Here is a 20,269-nt window from a genome sequence, read left to right as displayed (position 1 = left end):
ATTTGTTGTTTAAGACTGTTAAATATGTTGGCTCTTGAAAGAATAATGAACATGAGACATGTTATTGATAATCTGAAAAATCATAAAAATGATTCTTGAAGTAAGAAAAAGCAGCAAAGAACAAAGCTTGCAAAAAAAAAAAAAAGCAGAAAAAGCCAATAACCCTTAAAACCAAAAGGCAAGGGCAATTAAAAAGGATCCCAAGGCTTTGAGCATCAGTGGATAGGAGGGCCTAAAGGACTGAAATCCTGGTCTAAGCAGCTAAACCAAGCTGTCCCTAACCATGTGCTTGTGGCGTGCAGGTGTCAAGTGAAAACTTGAGACTCAGCGGTTAAAGTCAAGGTCCAAAGCAAAAAGAAGAGTGTGCTTAAGAACTCTGGACACCTCTAATTGGGGACTTTAGCAAAGCTGAGTCACAATCTGAAAAGGTTCACCCAGTTATGTGTCTGTGGCATTTATGTATCCGGTAGTAATACTGGAAAACAAAGTGCTTAGGGCCACGGCCAAGACTCATAAAGAAGCTGTGTTCAAGAATCATCACACTGAACTAAGAGAATCAATAACACTATCTGAATTCTGAGTTCCTATAGATGCCAATCACTCTGAGCTTCAATGGATAAAGTGAGATGCCAAAACTGTTCAGAAGCAAAAAGCTACTAGTCCCGCTCATCTAATTAGAATCTGAGCTTCAATCAAAAACTCTGAGATATTATTGCTTCTCAACCTATTAGTCTTCTATTTTATTTGTCTAGTTGCTTGAGGACAAGCAACAGTTTAAGTTTGGTGTTGTGATGAGCGGATATTTTATACGCTTTTTGGGGATAATTTCATATAGTTTAGAGTATGTTTTAGTTAGTTTTTAGTCTATTTCTAGTAGTTTCTAGGAAAAATTTATATTTCTGGACTTTACTATGAGTTGTGTGTTTTTCTGTAATTTCAGGTATTTTTCTGGCTGAAATTGAAGGAGCTGAGCAAAAATCTGATTCAGGCTGAAAAAGGACTGCTAATGCTGTTGGATTCTGACCTCCCTGCACTCAAATTGGATTTTCTGGAGCTAAAGAACTCGAAACGGCATGCTTCCAATTGCATTGGAAAGTAGACATCCAGGGCTTTCCAGCAATATATAATAGTCCATACTTTGCATAAGGATAGACGACGTAAACTGGCGTTCAACGCCAGTTCTCTGCCCAATTCTAGCGTCCAGCGCCAGAAAAGGATCAAAAACTGGAGTTGAACGCCCAAACTGGCATAAAAACTGGCGTTCAACTCCACAAATGGCCTCTGCACGTGACTCACTCAAATCTCAGCCCCAGCACACACCAAGTGGGCCCCAGAAGTGGACCTCTGCATCATCCATCATAGTCCACTCATATTTTGTAACCCTAGGCTACTAGTTTAGTATTTAAACAACTTTTAGAGACTTATTTTGTATCTCATGATATTTCAGATCTAAACTTTGTATTCTCTGACGGCATGAGTCTCTAAACCCCATTGTTGGGGGTGAGGAGCTCTTCTGTGTCTCGATGAATTAATGCAAGTATTTCTGTTTTCCATTCAAACACGCTTGTTCCTATCTAAGATGTTCATTCGCGCTTAACTGTGATGAAGGTGATGATCCGTGACATTCATCACCTTCCTCAAACCATGAACGTGTGCCTGACAACCACTTCCGTTCTATATCCGATTGAATGAGTATCTCTGAGATCTCTTAATCAGAATCTCCGTGGTATAAGCTAGAACTGATGGCGGCATTCATGAGAATCCGGAAAGTCTAAACCTTGTCTGTGGTATTCCGAGTAGGATTCAAGGATTGAATGACTGTGACGAGCTTCAAACTCCTGAAGGCTGGGCGTTAGTGACAGACGCAAAAGGATAGTAAATCCTATTCCAACCGGATCGAGAACCAACCGGTGATTAGCCGTGCTGTGACAGAGCGCGTGAGCGTAGTTTTCACTGGAAGGATGGAAGATAGCCATTGACAACGGTGATCCACCAACACACAGCTTGCCATAGGAGGACGTGCGTGCGTGAACAAGAAGACAGAGGAAAGCAGAGATTCAGAAGACAAAGCATCTCCAAAACTCCAACATATTCTCCATTACTGCATAACAAGTAACCTTTAATCCATGCTCTATTGTTTATTCGCAATTCAACTGATAAACATAATTGACTTCCTGACTAAGATTTACAAGATAACCATAGATTGCTTCAAACTACCAATCTCCGTAGGATTCGACCCTTACTCATGTGAGGTATTACTTGGACGACCCAGTGCACTTGCTGGTTAGTGGTACGCGTTGTGAAAAGTGTGATTCACAATTCGTGCACCAGTATGAACAATCTTTCCTCTGACCATGGTCCGATATTCATAGAAAGCAGTTCCGGATAGTTTTTGTTTGTCAGTCTGCCACATATTAGCATAACTCCTGGACCATATTCCTTCCCACTTTCGTCTCAGAATTAGCTAGGACCTCCCAGTTCCTGATTCGAATTTGCTCCTAGATCTCCGGATATTCGTCTTCTTTCAGATCGAATCTTACTTCCGGGATCACTGATCTTAGACCCATTATTTTGTAATAATGGTCTGAATGTTCTTTAGATAAGAACTTCCCTTGATTCCAAAGTGGTTTTGGAATGCTCTCTTTCTTGCCTCTTGAAGTGGGTTGTTTTCCCTTAGGAGCCATGATCTTAGTGATCACGGATAAACACACCAAACTTAGAGGTTTGCTTGTCCTCAAGCAAAAGAAAGGAAAGGAGAGGGATAGATGGAGAGCTAGGTGCAATTGTTGATGGAGGGGGGAGGCCGAACCCATATTTAAAGGGAGGGGGTGGGTTCGAAAATTTAGAAAAGATATGATAAAAAAGATTGATTTGGAAAAGATAAGATAGAAGATATGATGAGAGAGGATATAGTTTAAAATTGAAAAGATATGAAAAAAAAAATTTGAAAAAAAGATAAATCTAGATTTTGAAAAAGATAATGTGGAGATTTGAAAAAGATATTAGTTGAAAAGATAGATTTGTTTTGAAAATTTGAAAAAGAGTTGAATTGAATTGAAAAAGAGGGTTTGTGCTTATGGATTAAGATACATTTGATATTTTTAAGGTAGGGTTTTTAGAAATTAGGGATTTTAGAAATCAGGGTTCTTAACATGTTTATGCAAGAAATCATGAATTGAAGCATGAAAATTAAGATTAAAATGAAAAATATGAAGAAAAAATGAATTTACCTCCTCCCCACCATCCTGGCGTTTGAACGCCCAAATGCTGCTTGTTTTGGGCATTCAGCGCCCAAATGTTGCCTCTCCTGGGCGTTCAACGCCCAGCTGCTGCTTCTATCTGGCGTTGAACGCCAGGAAGTCCTTTGTTACTGGGCGTTTTTATGAACGCCCAGAATGCTGTAAATCTGGCGTTAAACGCCTAGAAAGAGCTTCTTCTGGCGTTTAACGCCCAGATGGCTATCCTCACTGGCGTTCAACGCCTAGTGGATGCTTCTGTTGGGCGTTGAACGCCTAAAACAGACTTTTACTGGCGTTTTCTTGCCAGTGAGCTCTTTTTCTCTGTTTTGTGTGCAGAATCCTTCTGTAACCCTGTGAACTTATACAATTGACTCTTTACCTTAGGATCAGTGAACTTTATATAAACAAATAAAAATAAAAATAAAAATAGGGCAGAATGCTTAGAGGATTGATGCCCCATGGCTGGGTTGCCTCCCAGCAAGCGCTTCTTTATTGTCTTTAGCTGGACCTTGCTGAGCTTTTAGTCTAGCTTCAGCCTTGAGCACTCTTGCTCAACATTGTCTTCAAGATAGTGCTTGATTCTCTGTCCATTGACAATGAACTTCTTATCAGAATCAATATCTTGAAGCTACACATAACCATATGGTGATACAGTTGTAATCACATATGGTCCCCTCCACCGGGACTTCAGTTTCCCGGAGAATAGCATGAGCCTAGAGTTGAACAACAGAACATTTTGTCCTGGTTCAAAGATTCTAGATGACAGCTTTCTGTCATGCCATTTTTTTATTTTTCTTTATAAAGCTTGGCATTCTCGAAAGCAGTGAATCTGAATTCCTCTAGCTCATTTAGCTGGAGCAATCTTTTTTCTCCTGCTAATTTGGCATCAAAGTTTAGGAATCTGGTTGCCCAGTAGGCTTTATGTTCCAGTTCCACGGGCAGGTGACATGCTTTACCATACACAAGTTGGTATGGAGAGGTCCCTATAGGGGTCTTGAGTGTTGTTCTGTAAGCCCACAGAGCATCATCCAAGCTCCGTGCCCAATCCTTTCTACGGGTATTTACTGTCCGTTCTAGGATTCTCTTTAATTCTCTATTAGAGACTTCAGCTTGCCCATTAGTTTGTGGATGATATGGAGTAGCCACCTTATGGCAAATCCCATACCGAACCATGGCAGAGTAAAGCTGTTTGTTGCAAAAGTGAGTGCCCCATCACTAATCAGTACTCTAGGGACACCAAACCTGCTAAATATATGTTTCTGGAGGAACTTCAGCACTATTTTAGTATCATTGGTGGCTGTGGCAATGGCCTCAACCCATTTTGATACATAGTCAACTGCCACCAGAATATAAGTGTTTGAGAACGATGGTGGAAAAGGTCCCATGAAGTCAAGTCCCCATACGTCAAACAACTCAATCTCCAAGATTCCTTGTTGAGGCATGGCGTAACCATGAGGCAGATTACCAGCTCTTTGGCAACTGTCACAGTTACGTACAAACTCTCGGGAATCTCTATAGAGTGTGGGCCAATAGAAGCCACATTGGAGGACCTTGGTGGCTGTTCGCTCACCTCCGAAATGGCCTCCATATTGAGATCCATGGCAATGCCATAGGATCCTCTGTGATTCTTCTCTAGGAACACACCTACGGATTATTCCGTCTGCACATCTCTTAAAGAGATAGGATTCATCCCACAAATAGTACTTTGCATCAGTGATTAATTTTTTCTTTCGTTGCCTGGTGTACTCTTTGGGTATGAACCTTGCAGCTTTATAGTTTGCAATATCGGCAAACCATGGCGTTTCCTGAATGGCAAATAAATGCTCATCCGGAAAAGTCTCAGAGATCTCAAGAAAGGGGAGGGACGTCCCTTCTACTGGCTCTATCCGGGACAGATGATCAGCCACTTGGTTCAGATGATCAGCCACTTGGTTCTCTGTCCCTTTTCTGTCTCTTATTTCTATATCAAACTCTTGCAGAAGCAACACCCATCTGATGAGCCTGGGTTTTGAATCCTGCTTTGTGAGTAGATATTTAAGAGCAGCATGGTCAGTATACACAATCACTTTTGATCCTACTAAGTATGATCTGAACTTGTCAATGGCATAAACCACTGCAAGTAATTCTTTTTCTGTGGTTGTGTAATTTTTCTGGGCATCATTTAAAACGCGACTAGCATAATAAATGACGTGCAGAAGCTTGTAATGCCTCTGTCCCAATACTGCACCAATGGCGTGATCACTGGCATCACACATTAGCTCAAATGGTAATGTCCAGTCTGGTGCCGAAATAACTGGTGCTATGACCAGCTTAGCTTTCAGCGATTCAAACGCCTGCAGACACTCTGTGTCAAACACAAATGGCGTGTCAGCAGCTAGCAGAATGCTTAGAGGTTTTATAATTTTTGAAAAATCCATTATAAACCTCCTATAGAATCATGCATGCCCCAGAAAGCTTCTGATTGCCTTAACATTGGCAGGTGGTGGTAATTTTTCAATTACCTATATTTTTGCTTGATCCACCTCTATCCCCTTATTTGAGATTTTATGCCCAAGGACAATCCCTTCAGTCACCATGAAGTGACATTTTTCCCAGTTTAAAACTAGGTTGGTCTCTTGGCATCTCTTCAGAACAAGTTTCAGGTGATCAAGACAGGAGCTGAATGAGTCTCCATATACTGAGAAGTCATCCATGAAGACTTCCAGAAATTTTTCCACCATATCAGAGAAAATAGAGAGCATGCATCTCTGGAAGGTTGCAGGCGTATTACACAGCCCAAATGGCATCCTTCTACAAGCAAACACTCCAGATGGACATGTGAATGCTGTTTTCTCTTGATCCTGGGGATCTACTGCAATCTGGTTATAGCCTGAGTAGCCATCCAGGAAGCAGTAATAATCATGACCTGCCAGTCTTTCTAGCATCTGGTCTATGAATGGTATAGGAAAATGATCCTTTCTGGTGGCTGTATTGAGCCTTCTGTAGTCAATACACATGCACCACCATGTAACTGTTCTTGTAGGAACTAGTTCATTTTTTTCATTATGAATCACTGTAATGCCTCCCTTTTTTGGGACGACTTGGACAGGGCTCACCCAGGGGCTATCAGAAATAGGATAAATAATCCCAGCCTCTAGTAATTTGGTGACCTCTTTCTGCACGACTTCCTTCATGGCTGGATTTAGCCGCCTCTGTGGTTGAACCACTGGTTTAGCATTATCCTCCAATAAGATTTTGTGCATGCATCTAGCTGGGCTTATGCCCTTAAGGTCACCTATGGACCACCCAAGAGCTGTCTTGTGTGTCCTTAGCACTTGAATAAGTGCTTCCTCTTCCTGTGGATTTAAAGCAGAGCTTATGATTACTGGAAAAGTGTCATCTTCTCCCAGAAATACATATTTCAGGGATGGTGGTAATGGTTTGAGCTCGGGTTTAGGAGGTTTTTCCTCTTCCAGAGGAAATTTCAGAGGCTCTTTTATCTCCTCTGAATCCTCCAAATCAGGCTGAACATCTTTAAAGATGTCTTCCAACTCTGATTCGAGACTCTCAGCCATGTTGATCTCTTCTACCAAAGTGTCAATAAGATCAACTTTCATGCAGTCTTTTGATGTGTCTGGATGCTGCATGGCTTTGATAGCATTCAACTTAAACTCATCATCATTGACTCTCAGGGTTATTTCCCCTTGTTGGACATCAATGAGGGTTCGTCCAGTTGCTAGGAAGGGTCTTCCTAGAATGAGAGTAGCACTCTTGTGCTCCTCCATTTCCAGCACTACAAAGTCAGTGGGAAAGGCGAATGGCCCAACTCTGACAATCATGTCTTCAATCACGCCTGATGGGTATTTAATGGAGCCATCAGCAAGTTGGAGACATATCCGGGTTGGTTTAACTTCTTCAGTTAAGCCAAGCTTTCTGATAGTGGATGCAGGTATTAGGTTGATGCTTGCCCCAAGATCGCACAAAGCTGTCCTGGTGCAATTACCTTCTAATATGCATGGTATCAGAAAACTCCCAGGGTCTTTAAGCTTTTCAGAAAAGCTTTTTAGAATGACTGCACTGCATTCTTTAGTGAGGAGAACTCTTTCTGTTTCTCTCCAATCCTTTTTATGACTCAAGATCTCTTTCATGAACTTGGCATAAGAAGGTATTTGCTCAAGTGCCTCTGCAAATGGAATCTTTATTTCAAGAGTCCTGAGATAATCTGCAAAGCGAGCAAATTGCTTATCCTGCTCCTCTTTCCGGAGTTTTTGAGGATAAGGTATCTTGGCTTTATATTCCTCAACCTTAGTTGCTGTAAGTTTATTGCCTACAGAAGTGGTTGAAGAAGCCCTTTTAGAGGGGTTGTCATCAGCACTTGTGTGTGTCTGATCCCTCACTGGCAATAGAGTGCCAGAGTCAGAAGCTGGAGTGACGTTAGACGCCAACTCCTTGTCTGTTCCTGGCGTCTGAACGCCAGAACTGTGCCCATTTTGGGCGTTCAGCGCCAGATCTTGCCCATTTTGGGCGTTCAGCGCTAGATCCTTGCTTGTTTCTGGCGTTGAACGCCAGTCTTGGGCATGGTCTGGGCGTTCAGCACCAGCCTTCCACCAGATTGCTGGCGTTTTAATGCCAGAATTACTTTTCCCTGGGCTCTTACTGTCCTCAGGTAAATTTTGGGTGGTTTGCTCATTCCTTAGCTCTTTGCTGCCTTGAGGTGGGGTATTTAATGTTTTCCCACTTCTCAATTGAACTGCTTGGCATTCTTCTGTTAATTGTCTTGACAGCTGCTGCTTTGTTTGCTTCAATTATTCTTCCATATTTATATTAGCCATCCTTGTTTCTTGTAGTTTACCCTTGAATTCGGCTAACTGCTTTGTTAGAAAGTCCAATTGCTGATTGAATTCAGCAGCTTGTTTTACAGGGCTCAGTTCAGCAGTTACTGTTTTAACCTCTTCTTTCATGGAAGGGTCACTGCTTAGGTACAGATGCTGATTCCTGGCAACTGTATCAATGAGCTCTTGAGCCTCTTCAATTGTCTTTCTCATGTGGATAGATCCACCAGCTGAGTAATCTAGGGACATCTGAGCTCCTTCTGCAAGCCCATAATAGAAGATGTCTAACTGAACCCACTCTGAAAACATTTCAGAGGGGCATTTTCGTAGCATCTCTCTGTATCTCTCCCAAGCATCATAAAGAGATTTATTATCTCCTTGTTTAAAGTCTTGGATGTCCAGCCTTAGCTGTGTCATCCGTTTTGGGGGAAAGTATTGATTCAGGAATTTTTCTGTCAGCTGTTTCCATGTCCTTATGCTGGCCTTAGGTTGGTTATTTAACCACCTCTTAGCTTGATCTTTTACAGCAAATGAAAACAGTAATAGTCTGTAGACATCCTGATCTATTTCCTTATCATATACTGTGTCAGCAATTTGTAAAAATTATGCCAAAAACTCTGTAGGTTCTTCCTGTGGAAGACCGGAATACTGGCAACTTTGCTGCACCATGATAATGAGCTGAGGATTCAACTCGAAGCTACTAACTCCAATGGAGGGTATGCAGATACTACTCCCATATGAAGTAGTAGAGGGGTTAGCATATGACCCCAGAGTCCTCCTGGACTGCTCATTTCCACTTAGATCCATAATGGAGAAAGGGAGATGATGTAAAATAAAAAAATATAATTTTTTTATTTAATTAATTTATTTTATTTTTGAAAATAAAATAAATTAAAATAAAATAAATAAAAATGGGTGAAGATTTTCGAAAAAATGAGGGGAGAGAAAGTGGTAAGGAAGTTTTGAAAAAGATATGATTTGGAAAAGATTTTAAATTTTGAAAAAAATCTGAGGTTTTAAAAATAATTTTTGAAAATTTGTTTTAAAATTAGAGAGAAAAGATATTTTTGAATTTAGTGAGGAAAGAGAAAAACAATAAAATAGCACAAGATTTAAAATTTTTAGATCTAATGCTCCTTGTTTTCGAAAATTTTGGAGGGAAAACACCAAGGAACACCAAACTTAAAATTTTAAGATCAAGACACAAGGAAAACTCAAGAACACTTTGAAGACTCACAAGAACACAAGAACATGAAGAAAGAACACCAAACTTCAAATTTTTAGAAAACCAAACTAAAATTTTCGAAAATCAAAGAAAAAATCAACAAGAAAATACCAAACTTAAATTTTGGCACAAGATTTAATCAAGGGAAAATTATTTTTGAAAAAGATTTTTAATAAAACTGGTGCCCAATCATCAAGAACATAAACTAACACTCTAGCCAATTGGGCAATAAATGTAACACTTGTTTTGAAGAAGGATATTTTTAACCAAGAACAATAATAAGAGACTCTAAACCAAAAAAGAAAAATTTTCCTAATCTAAGCAACAAAATTCATCGTCAGTTGTTCAAACTCAAACAATCCCCGGCAACGGCGCCAAAAACTTGGTGCACGAAAATTACTTCACAATGTAATTTCGCACAACTAACCAGCAAGTGCACTGGGTCGTCCAAGTAATACCTTACGTGAGTAAGGGTCGAATCCCACGGAGATTGTTGGTTTGAAGCAATCTATGGTTATCTTGCAATTCTTAGTCAGGAAGTCAATTATATTTATCAGTTGAATTACGAATAAACAAGAGAGAATGGATTAGAGGTTACTTGTTATGTAGTAATGGAGAATATGTTGGAGTTTTGGAGATGCTTTGTCTTCAGAATCTATGCTTTCCTCTATCTTCTGATTCACGCACGCACGTCCTCCTATGGCAAGCTGTGTGTAGGTGGATCACCGTTGTCAATGGCTACCATCCATCCTTCCAGTGAAAAGGGTCCAGGTGCGCTGTCACCGCACGGCTAATCATCTGCAGGTTCTCAGTCATACCGGAATAGGATTTACTATCCTTTTGCGTCTGTTACTACGCCCAGCACTCGTGAGTTTGAAATTCGTCACAACCATCCAATCCCAGAATCCTACTCGGAATACCACAGACAAGGTTTAGACTTTTCGGATTCTCATGAATGCCGCCATCAATCTAGCTTATACCACGGAGATTCTGATTAAGGAGTCTAAGAGATATTCATTCAATCTGATGTAGAATGGAGGTGATTGTCAGACACACGTTCATGGATTGAGGAAGGTGATGAGTGTCACTGATCATCACCTTCTCCATAGTTAGGCGCAAATGGATATCTTAGATAGGAACACGCATAGTTGAATAGAAAACAGAAATACTTGCATTAATTCATCGGGACACAGCAGAGCTCCTCACCCCCAACAATGGAGTTTAGAGACTCATGCCGTCAAAAGGTACAAAGTTCAGATCTAAAATGTCATGAGATTCAAAATGAATCTCTAAAAGTTGTTTAAATACTAAACTAGGTTTACAGAAAATGAGTAAACTATGATAGATAGTGCAGAAATCCACTTCTGGGGCCCACTTGGTGTGTGCTGGGGCTGAGACTAAAGCTTTTACGTGCCTGGGTCTGGTTTGGGCGTTCAACGCCAGCTTTGGATCCTTTTCTGGCGTTGAACTCCAACTTGCAACTTGTTTATGGCGCTAGACGCCAGAATTGGGCAGAGAACTGGTGTTGAATGCCAGTTTACATCGTCTATCCTTGAGCAAAGTATGGACTATTATATATTGATGGAAAGCCCTGGATGTCTACTTTCCAAAGCAATTGGAAGCACGCCATTTGGAGTCCTGTAGCTCCAGAAAATCCATTTTGAGTACAGGGAGGTCAGAATCCAACAACATCAGTAGTCCTTTTTCAGCCTGAATCAGATTTTTGCTCAACTCCCTCAATTTCAGCCAGAAAATACCTGAAATTACAGAAAAATACACAAACTCATAGTAAAGTCCAGAAATGTGGATTTTTCCTAGAAACTAATGAAAATGAACTAAAAACCAACTAAAACATACTAAAATCTATATGAAATTAACCCCAAAAAGCGTATAAAATATCCGCTCATCAGGTACTAATCAGTGATGGGGGCACTCACTTCTGCAACAAACAGCTTTACTCTGCCATGTTCCGGTATGGGATTCGCCACAAAGTGGCGACTCCATATCATCCACAGACAAATGGGCAAGCTGAAGTTTCTAACAAAGAACTAAAAAGAATCTTGGAACGGACTGTAAGTACCTGTAGAAAGGATTGGACACGAAGCTTGGATGATGCTCTGTGGGCTTACAGAACAACATTCAAGACTCCTATAGGGACCTCTCCGTACCAACTTGTGTATGGTAAGGCTTGTCACCTGCCCGTGGAACTGGAACATAAGGCCTACTGGGCAACCAAATTCCTAAACTTTAATGCCAAACTAGCTGGAGAAAAAAGATTGCTCCAGCTGAATGAGCTAGAGGAATTCAGATTCACTGCCTTCGAAAATTCCAAGCTTTATAAAGAGAAGTCAAAAAGGTGACATGACAGAAAGCTGTCATCTAGAATCTTTGAACCAGGACAAAAGGTTCTGTTGTTTAACTCTAGGCTCAGGCTATTCCCCGGGAAACTGAAGTCCCGGTAGAAGGGACCATATGTGATTACAAGTGTATCACCATATGGTTATGTGGAGCTTCAAGATATTGATTCTGATAAGAAGTTCATTGTTAATGGACAGAGAATCAAGCACTATCTTGAAGGCAATGTTGAGCAAGAGTGCTCAAGGCTGAGGCTAGATTAAAAACTCAGCAAGGTCCAGCTAAAGACAATAAAGAAGCGGTTGCTAGGAGGCAACCCAGCCATGGGGCATCACTTCCTCTAAGCATTTTGCCCTATTCTTGATTTTATTTTTTTATATAAAGTTCATTGATACTAAGGTAAAGAGTCAATTGTATAAGTTTAGAAGGTTACAGAAGGATTCTGCACACAAAATAGAGAAAAAAGAGCACTGGCAAGAAAACGCTAGTAAAAGTCTGTTTTAGGCGTTCAACGCCCAAAAGAAGCATCCACTGAGCGTTGAACGCCAGTAAGGATAGCCATCTGGGCGTTAAACGCCAGAAAGAAGCATCTTCTGGGTGTTGAACGCCAGAAAGAAGCTCCTTCTGGGCGTTTAACGCCAAATTTACAGCGTCCTGGGCGTTCAGAAAAACGCCCAGTGACAAAGGAGTTCCTGGCGTTCAACGCCAGAAAGAAGCAACAACTGGGCGTTGAACGCCCAGGAGAAGCAGCAGTTGGGCGTTGAACGCCCAAAACATGTAGCGTTTGGGTGTTCAAACGCCAGGATGGTGGGGAGGAGGTAAATTCGTTTTTTCTTCATATTTTTCATTTTAATCTTAATTTTCATGTTTCAAATCATGATTTCTTGCATAAACATGTTACAAACCCTGATTTCTAAAATCCCTAATTTTTAAAAACCCTACTTTAAAAATATCAAATGTATCTTAATCCATAAGCACAAATCCTTTTTTTTATCCAATTCAACTCTTTTTCAAAATTTTCAAAACAAATCTATCTCGTTTCATTCAAAAATCTTTTCAACTAATCAATATCTTTTTCAAATCTCCATATTATCTTTTTCAAAAATCCAAATTTATCTTTTTCAAATATCTTTCATATCTTTTCAATTTTAAATTATATCTTTTCTTATCGTACTTATCTCTTTTTAAATCATATCTTCTATCTTATCTTTCTCCCTATTTTCAAAAACCCACCCCCTCCCTTTTAAAAACACATTCGGCCTCCTTCCTCTCATCCACCATTCAACACTAGCTCTCCTTCTATCCCTCTCCTTTCTTTTCTTTTGCTTGAGGACAAGAAATCCTCTAAGTTTAGTGTGTTTATCCGTGATCACTAAACCATACCCACTAAGATCATGGCTCCAAAAGGAAAACAACACACTCCAAGAGGCAAGAAAGAGAGTGTTCCAAAACCACTTTGGAATCAAGGGAGGTTCTTAACCAAAGAACATTCAGACTATTACTACAAAATAATGGGTCTAAGATCTGTGATCCTGGAAGTCAAGTTCGATATGAAAGAAGATGAATATCCGGAGATCTAAGAGCAGATTCGAAACAGGAACTGGGAAGTCCTAGCTAATCCTGAAACGAAAGTGGGAAGGAATATGGTTCAGGAATTCTACGCTAATCTGTGGCAAACAGACAGGCAGAGAATATCTGGAGCTGCCCTCTATAACTATAGGACTGTGGTCAGAGGAAAGATTGTTCACATCCACCCTGACAAAATCAGGGAGATCTTTAAGCTACCTCAGCTAAAAGATGACCCAGACTCCTTCAATAGGAGAATGATAAAAACAAACAAGGGCCTGGATAAGATTCTAGAGGATATATGCATCCCTGGAGCCAGGTGGACCACCAGCACGAGGGGTGTCCCAAATCAACTCAAGAGAGAAGATCTCAAACCAGTCGCCAGAGGATGGCTGGACTTCATTGGGCGTTCTATATTGCCCACCAGCAACCGTTCTGAAGTCAATATTAGAAGAGCAGTGATGATCCATTGCATTATGTTGGGAAAAGAAGTAGAAGTTCATCAACTGATCCCATATGAATTCTACATACTTGCCAACAAGAACTCCAAGGATGCCAGGTTGGCTTATCCAAGCCTAATCTCTATGCTCTGCAAAGATGCTGGAGTAAAGATGGGAATAACAGAGTATATCTCAGTGGAGCAACCAATCACTAAAATCACAATGGAAAAACAACAAATGCAGGATGACCCCATCAAGAGGAGGGCGCAAGAATTCCTACCAGAACTCCCTCAATTTGAATACTGGGAGCATCTTGAAGCATCTGTTACTAAGTTGCAAGAAAGCATGGACCAAATGAAGGAAGAACAGCAAAATCAAAATAGCATGCTTTGCAAACTGCTTAGAGAACAAGAAGTGCAAGGGCATGAATTAAGAGAACTAAAGCGTCAGAAACTATCTCTTGAAGGGCCAAGCACTCCACAGACTAAAGAGGCATCCGCTTCCCAAAGTCAAGGTTGTTGAGTTCTGATCTTAACCTTAACCCTGTGATAACTTTTTTTATTTGAGTTTTACCTTAGGAGTCATATAGTAGTAATTAGTATCTATATTTTTGATTTTATCTCCAATTAAGCTATAATTTATTTTTTTCATCATCATTAAACATGAATAAAATAGAAGGTTTTCTTTAGAATAAGGAGTCAATAATTTTCGAGTTTTTAATAAGAAAATTTCTAATTATTTATATGTGGTGGCAATGCTTTTTGTCTTCTGAATGAATGCTTGAACAGTGCATATGTCTTTTGAATTTGATGTTTAAGACTGTTAAATATGTTGGCTCTTGAAAGAATGATGAACATGAGACATGTTATTGATACTCTGAAAAATCATAAAAATGATTCTTGAAGCAAGAAAAAGCAGTGAATACAAAAGCTTGCAGAAAAAAAAATTATAGAGAAAGAAAAAAAAGAAAAAGCAAGCAGAAAAAGCCAAAGCTCTTAAAACCAAAAGACAAGAGCAAAAAGCCAATAGCCCTTAAAACCAAAAGGCAAGGGTAAATAAAAAGGATCCCAAGGCTTTGAGCATCAGTGGATAGGAGGGCCTAAAGGAATAAAATCCTGGCCTAAGCGGCTAAACCAAGCTGTCCCTAACCATGTGCTTGTGGCGTGAAGGTGTCAAGTGAAAACTTGAGACTGAGCGGTTAAAGTCAAGGTCCAAAGCAAAAGAAGAGTGTGCTTAAGAACCCTGGACACCTCTAATTGGGGACTTTAGCAAAGCTGAGTCACAATCTGGAAAGGTTTACCCAATTATGTATCTGTGGCATTTATGTATCCGGTGGTAATACTGGAAAACAAAGTGCTTAGGGCCACGGCCAAGACTCATAAAGTAGTTGTGTTCAAGAATCATCATACTGAAATAGGAGAATCAATAACACTATCTGAATTCTAAGTTCCTATAGATGCCAATCACTCTGAGCTTCAATGGATAAAGTGAGGTGCTAAAACTATTCGGAAGCAAAACGCTACTAGTCCCGCTCATCTAATTAGAATCTGAGCTTCACTCAAAAAACTCTGAGATATTATTGTTTCTTGACTCATTTGTATTCTATTTTATTTGTCTAGTTGCTTGGGGACAAGCAACAGTTCAAGTTTGGTGTTGTGATGAGCAGATATTTTATACGCTTTTTGGGGTTAATTTCATATAGTTTTTAGTATGTTTTAGTTAGTTTTTAGTTTATTTTCATAAGTTTCTAGGAAAAATTCATATTTCTGGACTTTACTATGAGTTTGTGTGTTTTTCTGTAATTTCAGGTATTTTCTGGCTGAAATTGAGGGAGCTGAGCAAAAATCTGATTCAGGCTGAAAAAGGACTGCTGATGCTGTTGGATCCTGACCTCTCTACACTCGGAATGGAATTTCTGGAGCTACAAAAGTCCAATTGACGCGCTTCCAATTGCGTTGGAAATTAGACATCTAGGGCTTTCCAGCAATATATAATAATCCATACTTTGCTCAAGGATAGATGACGTAAACTGGCGTTCAACACCAGTTCCATGTTGCAGTCTGGCGTCCAGCGCCAGAAACACGTTACAAGTTGAAGTTCAATGCCAGAAACAGGTTACAGCCTAGCGTTGAACGCCCAAAACAGCCCAGGCACGTAAGAAGTTTTAGTCTCAGCCCCAGCACCCACCAAGTGGGCCCCAGAAGTGGATTTCTGCACTATCTATCATAGTTTACTCATTTTCTGTAAACCTAGGTTACTAGTTTAGTATTTAAACAAATTTTAGAGATTTATTTTGTATCTCATGATATTTTAGATCTGAACTTTATACTCTTTGACAGCATGAGTTTCTAAACTCCATTGTTGGGGGTGAGGAGCTCTGCTGTGTCTCGATGAATTAATGCAAGTATTTCTATTTTTCATTCAAACATGCGTGTTCCTATCTAAGATATCCATTCGCACTTCAATATGAATGTGATGAACGTGACAATCATCATCATTCCCCCACGAACGCGTGCCTGACAACCACTTCCGTTCCACCGTAGAATGAATGAATATCTCTTGGATCTCTTAATCAGAATCTTCGTGGTATAAGCTAGATTGATGGCAGCATTCAAGAGAATCCAGAAAGTCTAAACCTTGTCTGTGGTATTCTGAGTAGGATTCAGGGATTGAATGACTGTGACGAGCTTCAAACTCGCGAGTGCTGGGCGTAGTGACAGACGCAAAAGGATAGTAAATCCTATTCCGGTACGATTGAGAACCTGCAGATGATTAGCCGTGCGGTGACAGCGCACCTGGACCCTTTTCACTGGAAGGACGGATGGTAGCCATTGACAACGGTGATCCACCAACACACAGCTTGCCATAGAAGGACGTGCGTGCGTGAATCAGAAAACATAGGAAAGCAGAATTTCAGAAGACAAAGCATCTCCAAAACTCCAACATATTCTCTATTACTGCATACAAGTATAATTTGTGTTCTGCCCTTTTTACTTTTCACAATTCAAATTAAAAATTTTTATTGATATTATATCCTGACTAAAAGTTATGAGATAACCATAGCTTGCTTCAAGCCAACAATCTCCGTGGGATCGACCCTTACTCACGTAAGGTATTACTTGGACGACCCAGTGCACTTGCTGGTTAGTTGTGCGAAGTTGTAAGAGAGTAATGTGAATATTGACATTACAATTTCGTGCACCAAACTGTTACCCTGCTGGAAACCTTTTGGTTCTCACCCATTTTGGAAATTTTCTGTTTTCAGATACAGGACGTGACTTATCTCACTGAGCGCGCTGGATTTTCTCTGCAAGCAAAGACTACTTTTAGGATTTTTATTTTGTACCTAGCATATATATGTATATGTTCTCTACTTTTTTATTTTAACTTGTACATCCCTTTTTGATTTTGGAGAAATAGAATTTATGTTTTATGTTTATGTTTATGGTAGCATTTTAAGGCTGCATATATGTACTCTAGTCGCCTTTACTTCATAATTCGGGACTAGTGACTTGATATGTATCTATCTTTTTTGGATTCTTATATATTGTCTATTCTATTTCTATAATCTACGCTTTCTACTTTTAACATTTTCAAGTGTAACGCAAATTCTTGCTTGTACCTATCTTCTTTTTCAAGGCTCCTATCCTTCAAATATATGTATATATTTTGCTTTTAGATATCGTAACGCCTCACCACCTCTGATTTACAACTTAAGCATAAAGTTCTATGTGGTAGGGTGTTACAAAACATATATTTTTATGATTACATGAGTCTTATGGATTGAATTAAGTTACTTTGGATGAATGAAATTGTTTGCCTGATTGATTTATTGACTATTTGAGAAGCCCGGATATTTTGGTTTGTTGGTTGACTTTGTTGAATTGGTTTTCTTGTAATTGAAAATGGTTTGATATTGGAAATGGTTGAGAAAGTTCTGAGAAATATTTGGAGGGAACCCTTGAACGGTGGTAAAGTCCGAGTTTTAGAAGAGATGTTGCCAAAATTTTTATAAGTATTTAAGTGAAATTGAATAATAAGAATTAACTTATTTTGGGTTTGATTATGAAAAGAGATTATGTTTTGAGCTTGAAAAAGGAGTTGAAGTTGGTTAATTTGATTGAAGCTTTCTGTTTTGAGATGTTTTAGAGGAGTTAAAGTATTTGAACTTGATTTGGTGAAAATAAAATGGATTTCGAGACTTTTTGAGAATGTCTTAAATTTAAAAGTGAAGCTGAAAATTGTGTTGGGGAATCTAGTTAAATCGAAAGTGAGTTTATTTGATTAATTCTAATTAAAGGGTTATGATTTAAGGATTTTTAATGGATTTAAAGTAATGAGATTGATTATTCAAGGTTAAACAAAAAAATGAGATTTATTTGATTTTGAATAACCATGGAAAGGATTATGTTTTTGAAACTTCCTAATGATTTTAAAGTAATTTTTTAAGAACAAAAATGATTATATTTTCAATTAAGATTTGAATTGGGGAAATAAGGTGATTTTTTTTAGTCTTTTGGTAAAAAGAATTTGGAGGTGAATATAACAGATTGAATTGAGTAATTTTCTGATAAGAATTTTGTTAAATAAAATATTTTGATGTTATGTCAGGGTGGTATGTGAATCATGATTGGATACAATTACGTAATTGATTGAATGATGAGCAATGAGTAGTAATCATGTGTTGAGGTATTATGAGCCACAAGTTGAGATTGAGGATTTTCTCATCTTGTGTTACGATGGACAAGTTAGGTTGAGGATTCCTTCTCTTATCGCATTAGAAAATGGGATAGAAGGTTGAGGATTTCTTTCGGTCCAATTCTCAGCTATGGTGAGGACGGTGATTTTATCCCGCCCACAGTTTAAGGAATAATTTTCCTTGTGATGAATGTGAACATAATGAATTCTGATTATAATGAAGTTTGATTGAAACATGATTATATATAATTGTGGATTTGACTTTGATCTTGATTATGATTTGAAACGAGAATTTGATTGATGTTGTGGGGTTGGTGATTTTGTCCCACCCACGATGAGGATAGTGGCGCTGTCCCACTCACAGATAGGTAAGTTGAGATTGAGGATTCTCTCTCTAACTATGATAGACAAGTTGAGGTTGAGGATTTTTTCTCCTGATGTGGTGGACAAACGGGGTTGAGGATTTCCTCTCTAGTTACACCAGAAAAATTGAATAAAAGGTTGAGGATTCCCTTCGATTCAATTTCTGGATGTGGTATGAATGAGTTAGGTTGAGGATTCCCTATTGTTGAATCACAGTCTCTCTCTGATTTGGAAGGTTGAGGATTTCCTTCTAAAAGGTTGAGGATTCCCTTCATATTGAGAGATTATATCCGCATTAGCTACCGAATATGTCGGGTTTGTTATTATAACCGACACATGAGCTCATGGCCAGTAGGACAGGCATGCATCATCTGCATCTATGTGACATTGTTTGGGTGTGCATATTGTATTTGGTTTACCTATGTGAATATTTCTAATTAACTGCTAATTGCTATACTTATTGTAATTGTTCTTGATTGTATTTGAACTTCATTACTGGTGATCGTGTCTGTTAGGTTCAGTTGGATTATGGTGGTTTGAGTGTTGATTTGATTATGCTTTGGGTCGGAGGCTGTGATTTGATTTTGTGTTAGACCGGAGGCCGAGATTTGATTTGTGTTAGGCCGGAGGCCGTGATTTGATTATGTTTGGGCCAGAGGCCGTGATTGAATGAATTAGTGATAAGTTTGGTTAGTATGGTCCTTTGGTAGGTAGTGAAATGTTATGGAATGTTTTGTTTGATTGGAATTTTTATAAAGAAAATATGAATTTAGATTTTCGATATATAATTGTTGATTTTCGAAAAGATTCATAAGAAGAGCGATTATCACTGAGGTTGAAAACAACTTTCTTTTATATATCTTCTTATGAAAATTTTGAAACTCCTTTAGTGAGACCATATGGTTAGGTTTTCTCCTCCCTATAGACTTCTCCTTTTAGCACGAACAAGATAGTTTATGAAGTTTTCTTCTGCGCATCTAGTTGTATATAGTTATAGTTTTTCTCTCATCATTATTATTAGATTTATGTAAAGAGGGATAGAAGTTATGATTGTAATGATATGTACATATCTAATATGTGCAGTTACTTGTATAAGAAGTCTTGTATATATATATGTGAAGTGTTGTGGTTTATATGTATGCATGTTTGTAAAAAGAAAAAGTATTTCCAATTTTTCAAAGAAAACAATAATACGGTTTCGAGTTAAAGGCTCCTATTTTATTATTAAGTATATGAAAGTCATCGTAATATCTTTGCTAAAGAGTGGCGCAGCCGAAAGCGCGACATGCTGGTAGTAAAGGTGTTACAACGGTAACTCCAACGCTAAAGTTGGTGCCTAATTAGTATGTCTTCCATTTCCTAATTAGTGATTTGTGAGCCAATTTGGTAAAAGGATGGTCCATGAAACTTAATGTCTCATGTGAACTTCTATTCTGTGAATTGGATTTGATTGTAATTTCTGGTTTGTTATGGAAGAGTTATGCCTGTTATGATTTATGTCAACCATTTATGGTTTGGTTTATTGTAAAACTCATGTACAACTTAGATTTAATTTATTTTATTTAAGACTCA

This window comes from Arachis hypogaea, chromosome 20 (genome assembly GCF_003086295.3).
Source record: "Arachis hypogaea cultivar Tifrunner chromosome 20, arahy.Tifrunner.gnm2.J5K5, whole genome shotgun sequence".
In the NCBI taxonomy this organism is placed as follows: domain Eukaryota; kingdom Viridiplantae; phylum Streptophyta; class Magnoliopsida; order Fabales; family Fabaceae; genus Arachis; species Arachis hypogaea.
The sequence above is the reverse complement of the archived record's forward strand: the minus strand, read 5'-3'. Positions refer to the sequence as shown.